The 7,905-nt window shown below is 39.2% G+C and overlaps 1 long non-coding RNA gene across 2 annotated transcripts; it reads right to left on the bottom strand.

The window, feature by feature from the left end:
* Window positions 1-635: 635 nt before the first annotated feature.
* On the bottom strand, window positions 636-3,192 carry LOC110891155. 2 transcript variants are annotated; one of them, XR_002565064.2, is made up of 3 exons: window positions 3,037-3,192; window positions 2,231-2,306; window positions 636-1,197 (listed from the first exon to the last, which is right to left on the bottom strand). It is a non-coding gene; the product is annotated as an uncharacterized LOC110891155 (long non-coding RNA). The 2 variants fall into 2 exon arrangements; XR_002565065.2 differs by having other exon boundaries at window positions 2,231-2,311; window positions 3,037-3,181.
* Between the last annotated feature and the right edge of the window lie 4,713 nt (window positions 3,193-7,905).

The following is a 7,905-nucleotide window of genomic DNA, read 5'->3' as shown; positions in this document are numbered from 1 at the left end:
GTGGAGGCGCAGTTCAAAGGGACGTCTAAAGCACACGCTAGTACTCTTATTCTCAAGCTGGTGACGACTAAGTATGATGGGAGGAGCGGCATTCGCGAGCACATCAAGATGATGAATGACATGGCCAATAAGCTGAAGGGGCTGGAAATGGAAATCAGTGATGGTTTCTTTGTTCATTTCATCATTACTTCGCTTCCTTCGTCTTTTGAAGCATTCAAGATCAATTACAACACTCAGAAGGACAAATGGACGATGAGTGAGCTGGTCGCTATGTGCGTACAGGAGGAAGAGCATATGAGGATGGATCGCACTACCGATGTTGCTAACTTCACTACCTCCAACTCTAAGAACAGGAAGAACAATCATCAGAGGAAGGATGCTTCAAAAGTCCAAAGGCCTAATCCTAATACAAGTGCACCCTCCAGCTCTAAGAACTCCTTAGGCAGAATCCACTGCAAGTTCTGTAAAAAGACAGGACATATGCAGAAGGAATGCCCTGATTGTAACGCCCATATTTCTTAGTCCGAAAAGTAATATTACCATACTATTATTTAAGAAAAATTCGGGCATGACCCGTTCGTAATAAGAACAATTCCCTGTAAGATCGTCGTGTAAGAACTTAAAGATAACGCAGCGGAAAAATAGCTTTAAAAATTTCTTTACGGTCTTATAAGAATACACATATTCAAGAAGAAGCTTACAAAATTCACTTCCCTTTTTAATTTTAAAATTAATGCGTTACAAAATTAAGACCACGTAACCGTTCTTTCCGTACAACCCTTGTTATTCGACTCGGTCTATGCCCGCTTATCTTCGATAGTGGTAGAAGAAATCCGTGTAGTACCTGTGGACACCACATACAACTTAACCATTAGTCATTGACAACGTCATACAACAATAATCTGATACAAATTAAAAATCATATAACATTCGACAACATAAACTTTGATTCATTCGACTATCCTCTCGGATTCCTTTGTTCCGAGTTTGGCTTCAAGGTTCGGCTTCAATTCTACAAGAGTCTGACGTTCTCATTCCTGCATTACATTTCAATCTCAAGCACATCATTAGTAACGTCCATACTCAAACGTATTGAAACCATGTATACATGCATACCTGTCCCATTCTTTTCATAGACGATAAATCCTACTTCGTGCATTCATATATTCATACGTCTGATCATACGCACCTACATATCTACATACAATCATATTTATACATACATACATACGTACATATCTGATGCATATGCTTTTGGTACGCCTAAGTGGTTAATATTTACATGTTTTAGCATCGAATTTGTATCGAGACATGTTACTTTGATGCGTTTTTACATGTAGGGTAGTGGTGGAAGGTTACGTGATGATTCCGGATCATAAACCTATCACATGGAGCTTTACACACATCAAAGGAACTCAAGGAAAGTGATCTAGGCTTGTTTGGAACACCCCGACGTTCACTTTAACATGGAACCAGCGTTTGACAGTGAAGCATGGGCGTTTGGATTTCTGCCCGGCGTTCCATACTCCCAAACCCGGCGTTCCATACTCCGGGTGCAGATACAAAACGCCCACTAAAACTCGCATAACTTTTAACCCGATTGTCCGTTTAACCTCACGTTTCTTCCTACATGCTTGTAAATTCACATTCTATCATATGAACTTAAAATCCCATATCCGGATTAAGGAAATTCTTAACTTACACGCTATCGGCTTAATAATCATTTTCTAATTATTTGACCCGTTTATGTTTTCATCAAACCACTCCTTTGTTTTAACCCAAAACATACATGAACATTATATCCATAATACTCTTATATTATCTAGAGTTTCGTACTTGGGGTTTACGCAACCGATACCTGGTATTCATTAAATTCATTCATTCCATTTAAATCTACGTATCAAACTTGTTACTAAAACCTCCACTTGTGCAAATGTATATCTATTAAACCAACTCACATCTGAATCTTTTGACTATTAAACCACATCTCCGATTCCCGGATTGCGTACTTATGTGCAATTCTACCCATTAACCGTTTATATTACCGTAGCCATTTCTTATACAACTTTTCGATATAATCATAAGACCTCATTTTGACCCGTTTGGTCTACTTAGAAAAATTCACCAATTTCATTCAACTAAATCCATATTTGACATTAAACATCATGTTTAATTAATTAAAATGCTACATTACTTAAACAAACTAAGAAGTGATTACGGAATCACTTACCTCGAGTGTCCGTTTCGTACATGCTTCCTCATCCCTATTCCGTTTGCCTTCCATGCTTTCCCCTTTAAACATGATCCTAAACTTTCATACCATCAATATTACTACTTCATTAGAATAAACACACATTCTAACATTGCATTCATTTTCACATTCGTAATCTATTTTAACTTTACTCGTCAATTTCCAACAACGCAAAGTATTAACTAGAATCATATCTTTTCATTCCCTACTCACATAATAAAACACATATACAACCACAAGATCATATATGCACACAACACAAACGATTTCTTCCGTACTAGTCAACTCATAATTCACGATTAACAATCATCATTAAAAATTAGCTATTTTAACCCTAATCTTGAACCCAACATCATCCTTACTAGTAACCCACAAACTTGTTCTCTTGAGCATTTCATCGAACACTTGGCGGGTTTCGTATTAAAGCATAATGCACAATATATTTTCATGTTCATCTTCCTAATTTTTATGCTCACTTGTCATTAACACCTAAATAGAAATCACATAACTTCGCACCATACTAATTCTAACTAACAATAACCAATCACATAAATCAATACACATTCAATTTTTGCATAAGATTTGACATGGGTAGTATACCCATGTCGCCACCCTACCTATAGCAAATGGGTTTTCCCCAAATCTTCATCATAATCAAAATTTAACATACTTTGGCATCTACCCATTCATTATCACTAACATTCATGCTTAATCTTACCCTATAATCACATATTACACAAAACCCACTTGATCAAACATCATTAAAATACCAAAATTCGACTTACATGATGGTAGAAACACTAAAGTGATCGACAATCTTGGTTCATGCATTAGTTTAGCCCTTCAATCCCCCTTCAATTTGATGGATTTTGGTGAAACTAGGGTTTCACCTCACCCTCTGCCCCTGATCGATCGTATATACACACGCACACTCTATGTGTGTTTTTAATTTTTCATTCTTTTAATGTTTTAAGTTTTGCCACTTTACACATTTGGCCCCTCAAGAATAGTATGTATATTATTAAGACCAAGACTATACTTACTTGTTCATAACTAGCTTAAATTAAAATTCTCATGGAATTTGGGGTGTTACACTGATTTTAAGGAGTGGCTGGCTAAGAAAGGTAACGATTATTTTATGATACTTGAGTCCTATAATTTAAGTGTTCCTGCTAATTCTTGGTGGTTTGATTCTGGTTCTATGGTTCATGTTACCAATTCAACTCAGGGATTCCTTACAATCCGGAAGCTGGAAAGAAACCAAAGAACGCTTAAGGTTGGGAATGATCGAGAATTAGAAGTGAAGGCCATTGGAACATTACAATTATTTATGAAAACTGGTTTATGTATTAAACTTTATGATACCTTATATGTTCCTGAGGTAACTCGGAACCTTGTATCAGGACCAAAGTTAGACATGGACGGTTTTATTGTTTCCCATGGTCATCGCAAACTCTCTATCCTCTATGATTCTGTTCTTTATGGTACTGGAGTTCTGGATGGTGGTCTCTATAGATTAGAACTGGATGATAATTTTTCCAAATCTTTGTTGTCATATAACATTAATGAATCAATCACAAAGATGAAAGAGAAACGAGACTTAGAGACTTCATCCATGTTGTGGCATCAGCGTTTAGGCCACATCTCAAAAGAATGATTAAATCGTCTTGTAAAGGATGAAGTCTTACCTCCTCTCGATTTCTCTGATTTTGGAACATGTGTCAAATGTCTTAAAGGTAAAATGACATTAGCGAATAAGAAAGGTGCCACTAGGAGCTCTAATTTATTATGTACTTGTATCTTATTAAGGAGAAATCTGAATCTCTAACAACTTTTAAAGATTATAAGGCTGAAGTTGAAAAGAAATTAGATCGTCAGATTAAAGTTGTGAGATCAGATAGAGGTGGTGAATATTATGGACGACATATTGATGTGGGTCAAGCTCCTGGTCCATTTTATGAGTTTTGTAAGGGCCAGGGGATTGTGAACCAATACACCATGCCTGGTACACCTCAGCAGAATGGTGTCGCTGAAAGAAGAAATCGTACCCTTATGAACATGGTGTGCAGTATGTTAGCCAATACTAATTTACCATTATTCCTCTGGACTGAAGCGTTAAAGCAGCTGTTCGTATACTCAATAGAATTCCTTCTAAGTCTGTCCCTAAAACTCCTTATGAACTTTGGACAGGAAGGAAACCGAGTCTTAAATATATGAAAGTATGGGGCTGCATTGCTGAAGCAAAACTTTACAATCCTTTCCTAAGTAAACTTGACCCTTAGACAGTTACCTGTTTCTTTATCGGGTATCCTAATAATTCTAAGGGTTATCCTTTCTATTGTCCTTCTCATGTCACCCGTATTGTTGAAACCAAGCGTGCTGCGTTCCTGGAGGATTTCAAGGTCAGTGGGAGCAGTACCAACCCTTACGAAGAATTGCAAGAAGTACAAGACGCGGGGGGGAGAGACTCGTCGCTTGCCATTACTCCGATTACTCCTCTTGTACCCAATGCAACTACTGCACCTGAAGCTACTGCACCAACTCCAAATTCACCTCTACAATCAGAACCCATTATACCTCATGACGAAGGCACATCAAACGCTCAACACCAAAACAACGCTGAACCCGATAATCCACTCAGGAGGTCATCTAGGACCAGAAGGCCTACTAATTGGGATGATTATGTTACCTAACTGACTGAAATGGATCCTGGAAAGCTCAATGATCCTATCTCTTACAATGAAGCCATTAGTAGTGATCAGTCTTCTGAATGGAATAAAGCAATGATTGATGAGCTTGAATCCATGAAGAAAAATGACGTTTGGGATTTGGTAGAATTACCCAACGGTGTCAAACCAGTAGGATGAAAATGGGTGTTCAAAACAAAACTGGATCCGAATGGGAACGTTGAACGCTTCAAAGCGAGATTGGTTGCAAAGGGCTACACTCAGAAAGAGGGAATTGATTATCAAGAGACGTTTTCACCTGTCTCTTGTAAAGATTCATTAAGGATCGTTATGGCCCTAGTAGCTCATTTTGATTAAGAGCTGCATCAGACGGACTATCACACACCCCAACCGATGGCGGAATCATCAGGGCATGGCACTGAGCGAAACAGATTGTCCAAAAGTTTCCATAACAACTATCATCACTACTCAGTTTAAATTAACACGTCCCATACCGTGTCCCAAATAACAAACAAATTATTACAGATAACAACTAGTCAAATATTCTGTTCCGACAACTCATATTTTAAATAAAGCAAATAAATATTGTTCAAATGCTCCTAAAGACCCAGCCTGACAAGATCTACACACAACTATGCTCTAGTTGCTCTTTCCTGACAGACAACTATTTGTTGGGGGCCTCTAGAGCTTTATTATAGCCTCGCTTTCCTAGCAAGCAAACATCTTAAACACTTGTCACATATGTTAAAATAAAGTCAATACATATAATGTAAAGGTGAGCATACAAGTTTGATAATAGCATATAGAGTTCGAATAGTTTATGCATAACCAGCACGTACACAGAGGAAAACGAAGCATGTTAATTATCGACATGGACCTATCGATACTAATGACTGCGGGTTGACCGTACGAGACGGCTCGCAATACATGATTACCACTGTAATCCATGCAAGCTACGTCGTTAATGAAGGTAGACAACATTAAGGAAGGTACTATAGTACTACGGGTGCTGAGTCCAAACTATAGTACTACGTCGTTAAGGAAGGTAGACAGCATTCCACGTGTAAACACAATCAACAAGCATTCATTTAGTCACGTAATACATGCAAATCGGTTAGCGTTCAAATAATTGAGTAGTGTGTTCGATAGTGATTTTGATAAGTAACGTATGTAACACCCAAAAGTGCTAAAGCAAAAAGGGATCGAGCATACTCACAGCGGTTGATTGATGGATTGAAGGGAGCGCTTGAGAGTAGGGTTAGCCTGAACAGTTCGATAGCATAACGATGAATAAACGTAAAATGGAAACAAGTGATGAAGGGTCGAACAGCCTGTCGATCGAACAACGGGTTAGATCGGACGGGTCGTTCGTTCGGTTAGACAATCCGTTCGGACAGCCTGTTCGATGGGCCGGTAGGCTCGATCGGCTGGACTGTTCGAGTGGATTGTTTCTTCCTTTGAGTAAGATGTGTTTGTGTATGATGGTTTGAAGTTTTGAAGTTTTTTGTTGTAGTATTTGAGAACACTGAAGTGTACTTACCTTTCAGGTCGATCGATCGAACGGTCTGTTCGATCGGTCAGCTTAACCTACCGGTTAGCCACCTCAGTAGTTAGTCCTCAGCAGGATGTCACCGAATCGAGCAACATATTCGATCGAACAGCCTGTTCGTTCTGATAGCATGTTCGATCGGGTGGCACTCCAATGCGTCGAACAAGTTGAAAATTGATTAACTGTTGAAGCATAGTATCTCATGATCCGAAGAGTAATGTTTACCAATCAGTCGTTCGATCGGACATTACTTCGTTCAATACCATACCTCATGAGCTTGTCAAATTGTAGGGCCACATACTAGCCGATCGGATGGCCTAGTCGATTGGCTGACCTGTCCGATCGGTTGGACTGCTCGTTCGAACAGCCTAACCGTTCGGTCAGCATCCTGACCCGGTCGGCCTGTTCGTTTAACACTTGGCTGTTCTGGTTATTTGACGTTATATCGAGGTAGTTTGGCAACGAGCTAAACCATGGAACTTCCATTCTTACTTGTTTCACCTGTTCGGATAGGAATCACCCAAATCCGGCCAGTGAACGGTTCGGAACGGTAGTTTAATGTTTAACCCGAAATCGGTGAACCTCGTAGATAAAATCCGAATCTTGAACCTCTCATCCACTAGAATATTTGGTGAATTGACTCAAGCTCCGTTTCTATCGGCTTGAAGGCATTGAGCGTAAAACATGGTGTTCTTGAAGAACACCATGATGACATCATCCAAGAATGCTTAGATCTTGGTGATTTCACGGTTAAAAATCAAGATTCGAAAGATAGAGAGGTGTAGGACCATGCTTTGATTAAGAAAGTACAAGATTTAGGATGAAAACTTACCGAAATCGGAAGAAATCTGAGAAAGAAGGGGGAGCACGAGCTGGTCGGTCAGAACTTTCCAAAAGTGGTAAAGAGTGACAATGACAGCCCTATTTATAGGCTCCAAAAGAGGAAAGGGCTGGCCGATCGGCCAGGCTTCCCCGATCGGACAGCCTGCTCGATCGAACAACCTGTTCGATCGGCTGATGGCCTGATCGATCAATAGCCTGGTTTGAGGGTTCAGTGCATTTTCGATATTTCGATTTCGATTGAAGACGATACGAGTACGATAGAGTTTCCTATTCAGATTACTTTTAATCCCAACTACTATATCTAACATACAATCATCTATATTTCACCCTATCCTTACGTTACCACTTGTCGTAATTCGATTTCGATTGCATTCGATTTGAGATTCGAGTTTTGATTGGAGTTTCGATTGATTCGATTGAATACCACACAAAACATAAAGTAAATACGCACAGGTAACACATAAGGCACACACACACGTATAGCAACAACCAAAGTTCGTGTAATTCGAGATTCGAGTTCGATGATAGTTAGATCGGTTTGATTACTGATTAGTTAACTTTATCGCATTGTTACT

The sequence above is a fragment of the Helianthus annuus genome, chromosome 13, assembly GCF_002127325.2.
Source record: "Helianthus annuus cultivar XRQ/B chromosome 13, HanXRQr2.0-SUNRISE, whole genome shotgun sequence".
NCBI lineage: Eukaryota > Viridiplantae > Streptophyta > Magnoliopsida > Asterales > Asteraceae > Helianthus > Helianthus annuus.
The sequence above is the reverse complement of the archived record's forward strand: the minus strand, read 5'-3'. Positions and strand labels throughout refer to the sequence as shown.